Source organism: Phyllostomus hastatus, unplaced genomic scaffold (assembly GCF_019186645.2).
Source record: "Phyllostomus hastatus isolate PE091 unplaced genomic scaffold, TTU_PhHast_1.1 phas_contig_36, whole genome shotgun sequence".
NCBI classification, from domain to species: domain Eukaryota; kingdom Metazoa; phylum Chordata; class Mammalia; order Chiroptera; family Phyllostomidae; genus Phyllostomus; species Phyllostomus hastatus.
Window position 1 is genome coordinate 2,441,059 of NW_025333862.1, and position 13,529 is coordinate 2,454,587.

The window sequence follows — 13,529 nt, forward strand, 5'->3', positions numbered from 1 at the left end:
CTTTATCCCACCTCCCCTTAATTCCTGGGAGGAGGGTCCCTCCAAAAACCTCCCCACCTGCTGAGAGGTAGAGGGTGTGCAGTGAGGGATACTGCATGTAGCTAAGTTCCTCAGCTACTGCCCTTTGGCCCCTTGCCCTCCTGCTTGTCCCCAGCCTTGGTGGCTCCAGAGAGCTGGCAGGCTTCTCAAAGCCCAGTATGGCCAGGCCTCAGAAGATAAGGTATTTGGGGTGAAGGCCAATGAGCCACTGAGCTGTCACCAGATATGCTACTAGAGTCTGAGAAACCAAAGAAGGGCCAAGTTGATGGGACCTGTTCCTTAGGGTCCCAGGATCAGCAGGGTTCCCTACCTGAGAGAAGAAAGGCAGGTCAATTCAAATCCTAGTGGAAGATTCCTTCTCTATATACTTTCTTCTCTGTGATCTTATAGGTTGCACTAGCTAGTGATGAGGAAGGGCTTGGGCCTAGTTGGTGGGGGCTCCAAGAGGCAGTATAGGAGGAGGCAGGAGAGTCACTCTTCAGTATGGAAGCACCCTCAGGAGCAACTCCCATTAGAGTAATTTCATCTTACCACTCCTTCCAGGAAGAAAGAACCATGCCCATCTTCCCAAATAGAATCTTTTCTGAACTAATTATTAACCTTTGTTTTGTTCATATTTGTGTCTTCTTCAGTTCCTAATAGAGCTTTGTTCAAAAGAGTCTATAAGATTGGTCTTCTACATTTCTTTTTCCTCCCTCAGGCCCCTTTTCCATGTGTAACATGCTTCCTCCTTGGGAAGTTCTCTCTCCAAGCTTCCTATTGAAATTTCAGGGCAACATTTCAGGACACTAATTTGGTTTCCCCATCAACCTTTATGACAGACTGAAAAGCTGTCTTTTCTCTAGTTTCCCTCAGTCCTCACTCCACACTGCCCTCTCCCAACCATCTGTAGTGAGGGAGCCATATAGGGTAATGAAGGCCCAAAACGGGTACAAAATACTCAACTATAGGGCCTCAATGCCAGAAATCCAGTCTTCTGTGGGGAGGTAAATTCCTCTTTTCACAGTTCAGAGAGGCAGAAAACTTCAGACCTGGGCCAAAAACTGCTTCAGAGTTGGACAACTTTGAACTTGAGCAACAAGGTCCTTATGAGGAGCCCAGTGGTTCTTTTTGCCCAGTGACCAAGGGCAAAAGAACTGAGGCTTTTGAGTAAAGGAGAAAGAAGAGTAGGAAAAGGAAGATGGAGGGGAAGCAGAGGGGCACCAGCTCTTAAGCCTGTTGAATTATAGGTGGGACAAAGGCTATAATAACCTGAACTAGGCTCTGCTTTCTCCTACCAACAATAGTTCTTGGCAAATAACAGGGCCTTCACTGTGGAGCACTCTTCCTCTTCTCACTTAGCTTAATTTCTACACCCAATCTGGCCTCATCTTAGATGTCACTTTCTCTGGAAAGCCTTTCTGAATGCCCACACCCCCAGTAGGATTTGCAGCCCATACTCTGTCCTCCCATAGTACCATGGACATCACCACTTCACCCCTACAATGAGCCAGCCCTGTGTGTGGAGACTGTGGACCACATCATCCTATCCTCCCTGGGAGGTGGGTAATGCTATTACCTCATATTGATGATGTAGAAACCAGACTCTGAAAGGGTAGCTGACTTGCCCAGGAGGCCCACTAGGAAGTTTAACCCAGGCCTGCTTAAACAGCAGTCCATGCTTTTCACCTTGCTACCACCATACATCCATGCTGAAAGGCACTCATGGTCATCCCATTCAATTCCCTCATTTTACTGAAGAAGCAACCCAGGTCTAGAAAAGCTGAGTAACTTTCCCATGACCACACAGCTAGCTAGTATCACATGTGATTTTAATCAGAATTAGAGCAATAACCCTGAACTTCTTTCTTACCCCAACCCCTCTCTTCCTACAAGACCCTTTTTTGACCCTGGGGTGCTGAAGGACCAAATGGTGGGGAGCCAACCCGGGAACGTTGTCTGTTGACTCTTCCCTTGTCCAACCACAGCCACAGCCCAGGAGATGTCCAATGTGCCCAGCCCATCACCAGGTATCAGAAATCATCCTCACCCCTTTAGCAGCTGGCCCAGAAATACACCATCTAGATCATAAACAACAGCAAATAGCTGGCCCAGAGGGAGGGGGCAGATTCAGTGATGTTCTCTGCTCAGGGTATGACAATGGGCAAGAGAATTCTTTGAGACAGCTGGAAATCCTACGGCCCACAGGGGCTCTGTGCCACCAGCTTTTGTTCAATAAGAGACCTCTCTTTTTCATCAGGGGGTGTGAGTTGTCTACCTCTTTCTAGCCTTCCTCTTTGCCTAGAAACATCTTATATCCAGGACATGCTTTCCTGTTATGTCAAAATTTATCAGCTGTAGTATAAGCAGTTTATCCCTATTTTTACCCTTGGTGAAGATAGAGACCCATAGGTACACTGTACTTAGGATGCATATCCAGGAAACTGAGCCACCTTCCCTGAGAGGGGTTATTTCAACTTTCTTTCCTTCTCAGGGCTCCTAGTTCATGTATGGAGAGCAACCTGACCTTCACACACAGAATTCTAAGGGTACCACCTGGGTAGAACTATCTCTACTCCCTTTCCAACTTTCTACTTATTTTCTATTCACTTTCCTTGTTTTAAGAGAAGGATGGGATAGGGATAGCATGAGGACACTGACTAGATGCAGAACTAGATTTGGAGGTTACTATATCCCTGTCCTCTCTCTTTCAGTAGCTAACTGCCTAAGCGCAGCTGGAAGAGTTGAAGTTATACTTAAGGCAGGCCTCTTTCTCCAACAGGGGACATTAGAAGGGGCATTTGGAGGCAGAAGAACCATTCCAGGGTATAAGGGTGAGGAAGGTGTATTGTGGATGAGATGGCTTAAGCAAAATCCTGTAGCCACAGAGAGAAAATTCTAAATGAGGAGTAGAATTAAGGGATAGAAGGGTCCTGCAAGGACCAGAGTGTGTGAGCCACTCTGATGTAAGGGAAACATCATGTAGATCAGTGTTTGATAATATTAGCAAATAAGCAAACCAATATTAGCTTAGCTCTCCATCTGATGGAGTTTCCGCCACTGTGACCCCATCCACCACCCAAGGTCCCAGCACAGCATTGTGAAGTTAGCCCTCAAATTCTTGAGGTTCTCGTGAGCCCTCCATCTAACTCCCTTTTCAGGGAGCCTGCTCTGGGCTTCCAGAAGATGCCTCAGACCAGAATAGTAGGAATAGACACCCACTACAGATCCTTATACAGACATAGGATATTAGCAGGGAGGATTAGAGCCAGGCATCACAAAGGATTTGTAATAAATAGAGATCTCAGACTCTAAACCTTAGCAAAAAGGTAGTGGGGCTTCTCTCTCTATAGCCATCCAAAGTCAGGAGGAGAAGAGGGCTAAGGGAGGGGAGAGAATCAAAAGATCTAGGATTAGTCTGCCTAGAGGCAGTAGAAGGGTCAAGGTGACCTTTTGAAGTTCTTTCTAGACCCAGAATCCTATTTAAGTTCCCTGTACATGTTGTTTGCCCTACCTACCACCCCACCATGCTCCCACTCCTTCCCAAGGAAGGTGGGTAAAAGATAACTGTGAAAATTCTATATAGGATCACCTGAATGAAGCCACAAGGCAGATAATGACCCTCAAAAATCACACAAAAAAAAACCCCTATAGGCAAGAAACATCCATTCTCATTCCAGCCTTGTCACCTGGACACATCATTTTACCTCTCACAAGAGAAATGATAAGTGTTCCATCTACTTCACAGGGCCATGAAGAGCTGTGACTTATCTACAAGCCCTGGGCAAATGGAAGGATGGTTCCCCTGGGCCTGTGCTGTAGCAGGCCAGGGTTTGGTAATTCACACAGAGCTCCTCCAGCATGTTTCACTCTGTTCAGGTGGGGATGGGAGGGAGCTGGGCACAGGGACATTAGCCCATCCAACTCCTTCATGGTCAGGTAGGGGGCACCATGCTCAGAGTTCAGCAGAGGCCACATCTGTGGTTAACGTATAAGCAGCTGGGTTTGGGGCAGCCGGACATTCCCTGCCCCAGGGCCACATTCTTGAGGTCACAACAAGTGCAAACTTGTTATAACCTGTGTTGAAGCAGCAGGGGGCAGTGAGGGCACTGGGGGGTGGCGGGGGGGGAGCGGGGCGGGGGGGGTATGGAATGGTGTTGAGCTGACTGAGGCTAGTAGAGGGGGTACAAGGGGGAAAGAGGGGGCTGGGTGGAGGGTGGGTGTGCAGGGACACATGCTAGTGGATGGTGGCAGACATGCAAGTCTGTGGCCCTGGGGCAGCCTCTGTGTCTGGGCACATCTGCTCCCCATGCCATGTGTGGGGCTGCATAGATGAGTGTGTGCCTGTGTGCCTCTGCATATATGAGTCCTGCAGTTGTCGGGGGAGGAGAGGTGGCAGTCAGGCCCAGCTGGGCAAGTTGAGCAGAGAAGAGGTCAAGCTGTGTCCCTTCTCTTCTCCAACTTTGTTCACAAGCTGCCCCTGCCCTGCCAGCTGGGGCCTCTCCCCTCCATGTGCCCATTTCCCCAGCCTGCCCAAGAGAAGGGAGGGTGCTTCCTGCCCTCTCCCTTCCCCACCCCAGCTCTGGGCCCACTCCCCCATGCTCTCTGAGCCCTCTGGACACTGGGGCGTGTGGGGGTTGGTGGTGGGGGCAGTCTCTGAAAGCAGGTGACTGTTTGGGGGAACTTGGGGACAGAGCCCCCATTGTGCCCGCCCCAGAGCCACCTCAATGGAGCTCTCTGGCACAAAGCGTCTTTGACAATGGGCAGGACATTAGTATGCAGAGCCAGCCCCTCAGCTCTCTCCCAGTCCTCCAGCCCAGGAGCAGGAGGTAGGGGGCTGCTGGCAATGCCAGTGGGGGCAGGGGGTGGGGCAGGGCTGAGACTGAATCGATCTTAGCCCACAAGGGCTCCCTGGGGGGCGCTACCCAGGAGACAGGGAAAGGAGACTAGACCAGGGCCCCCAAACCTGCCACTTGCCAGAAAGAACTTTGCAAGTGGAAAAGGCCAAAGGGACTGGTAGTGATGGGAGAGGAGGGGCTGTGGGAGGCCAGGCCCCTTGGTTTCAGGCAGGCTCTAGAAAGAAGCAGTGGGCAGTCTGAGCCCACCTACTTTTTTGCCTCAGTTTTACCCTTTATTCAAGGATATTATGTGGGCATGAGAAGAAAAACAGAGCAACAGACAGCAAGATCTCAAACCTAAGCCCACCATGTCTCAGAGTTGTCAAGTTTGGGGGTCGTGGGTAGGAGCTGAACCTCCAGAATGCAGAAAGGGTGTACATTCAGCCCTGAGGTATCTGGGCTTCTAAGGAAGGTGGTACCTGCAGCCCACGTTAGGGAAATTTGACTAAAGGACCCAAGAGCCAGGACTAGCTCTTCCTCAGTGTGTGTCTGTCTGTCTCCCCATGTGCCTCAACTCCTTCCCCATGCTGTGAGGGGAGGCTTCTCTTCTCCTGCCCAAGGGACCTCCAGCCCTTCCCCAACCCCCATTATCACCCTCAACACTGCCAGCTGACTTTCCTAAGATGCAGTGTCCTGCCCTATGGCACCTTAGCACAGAAGGCAGATCAGGAGAGCCTGGGAAAGTGAGTGGGCCCTGGAGTGGTGGGACCACTGAGAGCAGACAATGCTCTGGGAAGAGGCTACAGGCACCACATGAGAAGCACTGTTGTCCTATCACAGACTCCCTCTGTCCTAGGTCCAGGGACCCTCAGGAGAAAGGCTGGGGCCACTTTACAGAACTGTTCCCCATAAGACAAGACAGAAAGACCCTCTGTGCTTAAGCATGTCTCCTGGCTTTCTCCTCTTCCTGGGATGTTAGGAAATCCTCCAGGCTATCTGCCCTCAAGGCTTTCCAATTTACTCCCGTGAGCTTTGGAGCTCTAGATGGCTCTCCTGGGTTGCTGGGGGAAAGGTAAGATCTGCTTGGGTTTATTTACCCCACTGGAAAAGTCTGGTGGGGAGAGCATAGGGCTAGGAGATGAACTCCTGTGTTCAGGGTCCAACAACCCTGTTAACTTTCCCTGGGACCTGGTACAAGCACTTTCCCTGTCTGGGCCAGGAAGACCTATCTGTAATGTGGGAAGGATTACCTCTGTAGCTCCCTGCTTTCTGAGCCAATAGACAGTGAACTTGGAGGGTAAGACGCTGGAATTTAATAAGAACTTACTTTATTCAGCACTATGCTAAGACTTTTTCTAGTATTATGTTACTTAGTTCTCAGCAACTCTAAAAAAGTAGATGGTTTAAGCCATATTTTATAAGTGAGGAAACTGAAAGACAGAGATGTTAATAATCTGCACAAGGTCACACAGCTAGCAAGTGGCAAAATTGAGATTCAAGGTCAGTTTTAGTAGGTAGTCTGTCCCCAGAGCCCACATGATTAACCATGGCCCCAAAATTCATCCCTAGTGAAAACATTCAAATAACCATGGGCAATGGAGAAAGATCAGTCAGAATATCCAGATTGGCCAAGAGTTTCTTCAAACTGTTTCCTGAGGTTCCTCAAGACTAGTAGTTCTCAAAGTATGGTCTGGGGCCCCTGGAGGTTCCTGAGACCCTTTCAGAGGCTCTTTGAGGCCAAACCTATCTTTATAATAATGTTAATGTGTTGTTTGCTTTTTTCACATATTCTCTCATGAGTATTCAGAATTTTCCAGAAGCTACACGACATATGGTATCGTTGAATGCAGATGCAGACATGAGAAACCAACTGTCTTCTATTAAGCCAGACATTAAAAGAGCTGTGAAAATGCAAGACAATGACACTCTTCTTACTAAAGTCTTTGTTTGATTTTTAAATATAGCTATTTTTCATTTAAAATGTAACTTATATTGACACGCAATGGTTTTGTTGTTTTTAATCCTTACCTGAGGACTAGCTCATTGATTTTAAAGAGAGGGGAAGGAAGGAAGAGGGAGAAAAACATTGATGTGAGAAAGAAACACTGACCAGTTGCCTCTTGTCACCCTCTCATATGTACCCTGACCAGGGACCAAACATACATCCCAGGCATGTGCCCTACCCAGAAATCTAACCCATGACCCTTTGGTTCACAGGACAACACTCCAACCAATTGAGCTACACTGGCCAATGTTGTTCTTATTTTTAAACGAATTAATAACTATTTAAGTCTCCTAGTTCTTATTTCTTTTTTTAAAGATTTCATTTATTTTTTTAGAGAGAGGGGAAGAGATGGAGGAAGAGAAGGAGAGAAGCATCAGTGTGAGAGAGAAACACCAACTGGTTGCCTCTTGTATGCACCACAACCAGGGACCAAACCCACAACTCAGGCACATGCCCTGACTGGGAATTAAACTGGGGATCTTTTGATTTGTAGAACAATGCCCAACCAACCGAACCACACTGGTCAGGGCCTCAGTTCTTATTTCTAACATATCAATAGTTGTAACCTATATAAGCAAAAGCTCTTTGGTATCTTTGATAATTTTTAAGAATGTAAAGTGGTAGTTGAGAACAACTACCCTAGGCCCAAATATACTCTCCCTCTCTTCTTGCCAGTTGCCCATGTCTTTTTATGACAGGGTCAAACAGGGAGGTTTAGATACAGGAAGGAGGTATGTGTTGTGGTCTCATGGTTGGGACTAGCATCAGGGGTAAAGATGAAAATTAGGGGTTCTAGGGTATGCTGCTTTTAATCTTCAGGTGATTTTATCTCTATAGGATAGGGTGATTGCTAGGAGAGGGATTTCTCTTGAGTCTCTTAAGAGTTGGGTAATGAGATCTTACATATACCGTACTCCAGGACACTCATAGCATCTAAAGCAAGGTCCTCCCCTCCCCTGGATCAATAGTCAGAAAGGTTTCCTAGGTAGAGCCAAGTTGGTCAGCAGGAACTCTGGAGCCAAGGGTCTAGTACAGAGAAAGATTACTTTGCTTCAGGGAGTCCGCAGTCTGACATGGGCAGAGGCCTAACCCTAGAGGAGCCCCTGTGTAGTGAGGCAGATAGGATGTCCCCTCCAACATCACCACTGCTTTGAGCATCCTGGGCAAAGTTACAGACACAAGGGACAAGGGACAATCAGGATGCTGAGGAGAAGGGGGTACAAGATGACAGAGCAGATAGGCAAACAGAGGAATGGAGATTGGCAGGGAGGGTAGGACTAGGAATAGCCTGTGTGAAGGCCAAGAGTGGGAGAAAGAGTGTGGCTCAGAACTGCCATTGAATATATTCCCCTGGAACAAGATCTGACTAGAGCAGTCCCCAAAAATGGGGGTGCTGGGGGGATAAGGGGAACACTTACGAAAAAATATCTTGAAGACTATGATTGGGAGTTTTCATCTGAAAATCAACAGGGATATATAGGCAGGAAAGGAGCAAGATAAAACTGATTCTTCATGGTGACAATTTCAGGGACAATTCTGTGGTAGAAAGGGAATCAAGGAAAGGGACAGGCTAAAGTTAGGGGGGTCATTATGTGGGCATCCTGGCTGATGAGATGGACAAGCTAACACAAGGGGAGGGTACATACACCTGAGAGAAAGTGTGTGGGGTTGGGGGAACCTAAGCAAGGAGAGGAACAGGCAGGGTCATTGAGGGGAAGAGGTGAAAGGCAGGATAGAGAGAAGCTGAAAGAGAGAAGTTATGCAGAATGGGGAAAGAGACAATCTAAGCCACAGAAGTGTCAAACTCATTTTCACTGGGGCCCACATTAGCCTTGCAGTTACCTTCAAAGGGCCAAATGCAATTTTAGGACTGTATAAATGTAACTACTCCTTAACTAGGGGCAAGGAGCTCAGCACTGCTGCCTGGTAGAAAGGAGGTGCCAGGACAGATAAAACAAGGTGGAGGGCCAGATTCAACCTTTGGCCCTTATGTTAGCCACCTGTGATCTAAGGGAAGAAGTTCAACAGCTCAGTTATTGAATCCAAGTTGAGGCAAGACATCTGCTTGGTGAAAACTTTGGGAGGAAGGGGCTATAAGTATGGAGACCCAGGCCCCGGTGCTGGTCAGCCTGTTGGAATAAAGATAGGAAACTCATCTTAAACTACATGATAATTCTCCCACCTTCCCAAACTCTAGAACAGTGGGTGGATGGTGAGCTAGGACCTCAGATAAACCACAGTGAAGAGCTAGGGCAAGGTGCAGGAGCCAGGAAAGATGACAGAGTCAGAAAGAGTCAGAGCACTTTCTCCAGGCTAAGCACCATTCCAAGCCCTTTACAAATATTGACTCTTTCAGTCCACAACTATTATTAGCCCCATTGTAAGGATGAGGAGACTTGTGTAGCTGGTGAAACCAGGATTTAAACCCAGGAAGTCTGACTCCAAGGTTATACTCTTAACCACTATGTCTACTGCTTCTCAGGCAATACCAGAGCAGAAAGGACTCAGGGAGAACACTGTGGCATGGAACAGCCATTCTGGAGAGGTCTCGATAGTTGCCACAATAATCCCTGCACTTATCTGAGCTTCACAGCTCCCCTCAGAAGTCTACACAATGGGCTTTTTTGTTCTGGGATTTTTGTTTTTGTTTTTGTCTAGAAGGTGGTCTCCCTTTCTTTCCCAATCCTTATTTTAGATTTCTTTCCTTTTGTGAGAAGTGGTTTTTGAAATCTAACCTAAGTTCATCCAACTGCAGCCTCACTCCATTCCCAGATCCTCTGCCATTGGAAGAGAAGCAGAAGGCCCTTTCTATGTTTTACCTTTTTAGAGGCCTAAGGTATTAATTCAGGTCTCTCAGTGTCCGGGCTTCTTGAACCTCTTTCTGCAAGGCACATAGTTCAGTTTTTACTTGTCTCCCACATTCCAGAGCCAGCCCCTCCCACCTCCCCACCACCTCAAATCAAGCTCCAGGCTGGCAGACACCCACGGGAGAGTTTTTCCCACAATCCCTTTCTCTTTGCCCTTTCAAGGTTCTGATGGGGGGAGGGGATGAAGAGGGGACACTTAGTGCACTGTCTCCATGAAGAATGATGGCAATACATATATTAAACTCAGATTAATGAATTTTAGCCTGTGGTAGAGTGGGGTGATATGTTAAACTCAGAAAGCTCTGATTCTCAACAGCTGCCCAAGCCAGCCACCTTTCATTGGGTGCTTTTAAAACACTTGGATTCCAATCTTCCTACTGTTTCATCTCAGTGGTGTGTGTCGTATGATCCCTTCTTTCTACCTCCTCCCAGGGCCTCACCACTGTCCTGGACAGCTTGGCCTCAGACTGGACAGTAACACTGACCAGTCAGGCAAGAGAAGAATCTAGGCCAGGGAAGGGAGGGAGAGTGGAGTTTTTTTCTTCTGTCCTAAATAACCCTTGGCGGGAGAGTTGAGGAGTGCCATTGCCCAATGTCTCTTTCCCTCCCCACCAGGGGGCTCAGCCTATCTTCCATATTGTTCACATTTTGCTAGGAGACCCAGAAAGCCTTTTTCCTCAGAGGAAGTGGGGAGTTCCTGCATGATTCACCCCCCAGAGCCCTAAACCCCATATCCCACGACTTCCAGAATGACCACAGGGGACTTCTTCTGAGCCCACTCAGATCCATGTCCCAGCCTCTCTAGTCCTTAGGGACAGCAAGGGAAGGAAGCCTCTGGGTCTTCTGCCAGGCTTTTTCCTTGTAGCCCAATCCAACCAGGCTGGAGCTATAAATGAGCTCGTGTATAGAAGGTAGCAGGTGCTATTCACTGGGGCACAGGGACAAGATGGAGGATGCCAAAGGGCAGACAACAAATCACATGTGTCAATAGACTGGATGTGGGGGTGATGTTGAGGAGATAGAGTTTTTCCTCAGGGTAGGGGCAGCAGTGGATTGTGCATTAGAACCACAGAAGGAATGGAACCATAACCCTGCCTCCCTCCTCCACTCAGTAGTCATTGCCATTTGATATCCACTGAGACAAGTTGGCTGCTCTGGGTGGGGGCTGGGGGATGGGTCAGAAAACAGCAGCTCCTTTCAGGACCCAGGTTGGCAAGAGCTTTGGGAGGCTGGACTGGCCCAGATTACCCCCCACACACATCCCCTCTCTCCTTCCCTCACCACCACCACCAAAGAACTGGGCCCAGTGAGGGGGGGGGGTGTGGAGCACAGGGAGGAGTTGGCACTGCCTGGGCCATGCCTATTGCCTCTACAGACCAGCTCTGGCCCTTCTCCCTGGGGTAGCGCCTTCCCTCCCCCTCCTTCTTCATTTCCTCTTCCATGAAAAACCAGCTATGAGCCAGGACACCTGCTTCCTTCTGCTTGGTCCCTCATACCCTGCCTATACTCTTAGGAATTAAAAAGCCCTACTCCTCATCGCAGGATGGTGGCCTCCATCATGCCAGAAACATGTTTAGAAATCTTTGGAGATCAGAAAAAGGGTTTTGGGATGAAACTCAAGGGAATTCAGTGGTGGCTGCTGGTCCCTCCTCAGGCTGGTCTTGACACCCACTCCAGGCCCTCCTCAGCACACTTAAGCAATGGGCATTCCTCACAGAAGGGCACCAAATCTCACATCATGATCTCCCTCCTGTCCAGAACTGCCTAAAAGCAATCCCGGTGGGGGGAAAAATTCAAACCCTACAATCAAGGCAGACCATCCAAAAATCTTTAGCCAGAATTTATATTGATGAGCAACATAATCAGTCTTTAAGCCTTGGCCTTCTTTGGGTCCAAATTCATACTAGCGTCCTCAGCAATCCCACTTCACCATCTCCCTCAGTCTGCCTGTGGTACTTCATTAACAAGAATGAAATCTCAAGATAAGAGAGGCCCTAATCCCACTTTTGCCCAGCTTTGTCCTTCTATCCACCCCAGGGTTCAGCTCTCCTCCCTGTCCCCCAAATCAGGAAGTTCTTTCATTTCTTTCCTTACATAGGTGCCCTTGGTTAGTTCCTGAGGGTAGAAGGGATGGAAAGGGAAGGTCATCTCCATCTGAAGGTGACTGTTAGAGTACAATCTGCCCTTCTTCCTCTAGCTGGAGTGGCCCTGCTGCTTTCCTCCTGGGGATCTTAGTGTGAAACAGCTTGGGGAGTGGAGTAGTAATAAAGAGGGGTATCTTGAAGTGGAAGGCAAGTAGGAATGGAGGGAAGAGACTGGGTGGGCAGGAGCCCCAAGCACACCAGGTTACTGAGGATCCCTAGTTCAAGTTGTGCTTTTCTTTACATGTGTGAACTAGTGGCCAGCGGGTGTCACTATGTGAGTGTCACTATATAGGGAGGGGGCAAGGGCTGGGCATGGGAGTGGGAGTAACCTGATGATCCTGAGAAGAGGGGGCGCTGTCTGGAGTGCCAGTGCGGGGGTGCATGATTACAGGTGGTGGTCACTGTATTTGTTGGAGAAGCCGTGATGCAAGTGTAGGGCTGCCCAGTAGGAAGGAGCATGAGGAAAGCCCTTCCCTTAGCCTAAAGTGCTGAGGTAACCAACTTGGCTTACCTTCTGGGAGCCCTTTCCAGGAGGGTCAGTGTGGGGCTGCCTAACGTGGGAGGCTGAGGAAGAGAGCCATCCCGCTGAGACCAGCCGGGGTAGAGACCGCGGGGCTTGGGGCCCCGATCTCCCTGTAGAGTAAGGAAGACAGGACCCCGGCCGGGCAGCAGCACTCCCTCCCTCATTAGGGCCAGGGGCTTACCTTGGGTCCTGGTGGAGTGGCCCTTCGGATGGGCAGCGGGACTGACAGATGGACGGGGAGGACAGGAGTGAGGAAGAAGCTGTGCGACGCGCAGGGCCGGAACTCTTAAACCGAAGCTGGGATCAGATAAGGGCTGGTCCGGCCGGGGCCGGGGTCGGGCCCGCTGGGGGCAGAGCTGGGCCGGGCCGGGCCGGGCCGCCCCCTCCCTTCACAGCTCCGGAGCCAAACTTTGTGTGAATGGAGGGCTCAGAGTGGGGCCGGGAGGGCGGGGCGGGAGGCTGGGGACCAGCCAATGGGAGCGTGGAGCGCCAGGCCCGCGCCTCGGGAATTGGAGGGTCTCGGGGAAGAGGGCGGGGCGAAAGGAGCGAGGGTGTGGAGCTCAGACTGAGGGAGATGCAGGGCAGAGCTCAACCTCAGAAGACTGGAAACCAGACAGGCTGCCGGGGGGCGGGGGGCGGGGGGGCGGTGGGAAGAGAGAAGAGAAGATCCGCGAAGCGATAGAAGCTACGCTGGCAAGATGACAGGGAAGAGAGAAGGAAGGAGGAGATCTTGACAGAGTGGGGAACCGAGGGGGGCCGAAGGGGACGGGCCTGGGCGGAGTTAATGAGGTGGAAATGAATTCAAGGCAGCCCAATGGGGTAAACAGGGGCTGCACAACTGGGTCTACAGGATTCTGTCTTTAAGCACAATTTCCTTGTGTTCATTGTTCCCTAAGCACTGGGCGAAGTCCTAGATGCGAGATGCGCAAAACACCATCTCCACCTGCAACATCTGGTTCTGGAAAGAGAGATAGGGCGCTGGAGGTGGCAGAAAGTGAAAGATCGTTCTACTTAGGGGGGTTCTAGCAGATGTGGGAGGACCCAGGTGACATCTAAAGAATGCGGAAGTCTCAGATACTGGGAGATGACGACGAAGGTACTTAAGGCAGAGGGAACTGCATTCACAAAATCCTG

At 49.7% G+C, this 13,529-nt stretch overlaps 1 protein-coding gene across 1 annotated transcript in view; it reads right to left on the bottom strand.

The window, feature by feature from the left end:
- The window catches only part of KCNJ10 (potassium inwardly rectifying channel subfamily J member 10), a 33,592-nt gene extending 20,803 nt beyond the window's left edge, over positions 1 to 12,789 (bottom strand). Inside the window, exon 1 of the mRNA XM_045841389.1 lies at positions 12,577 to 12,789. The gene's annotated coding sequence lies outside the window, so the exon portion shown is untranslated. The remainder of the gene's footprint in view (positions 1 to 12,576) is intronic.
- Positions 12,790 to 13,529: the final 740 nt, after the last annotated feature.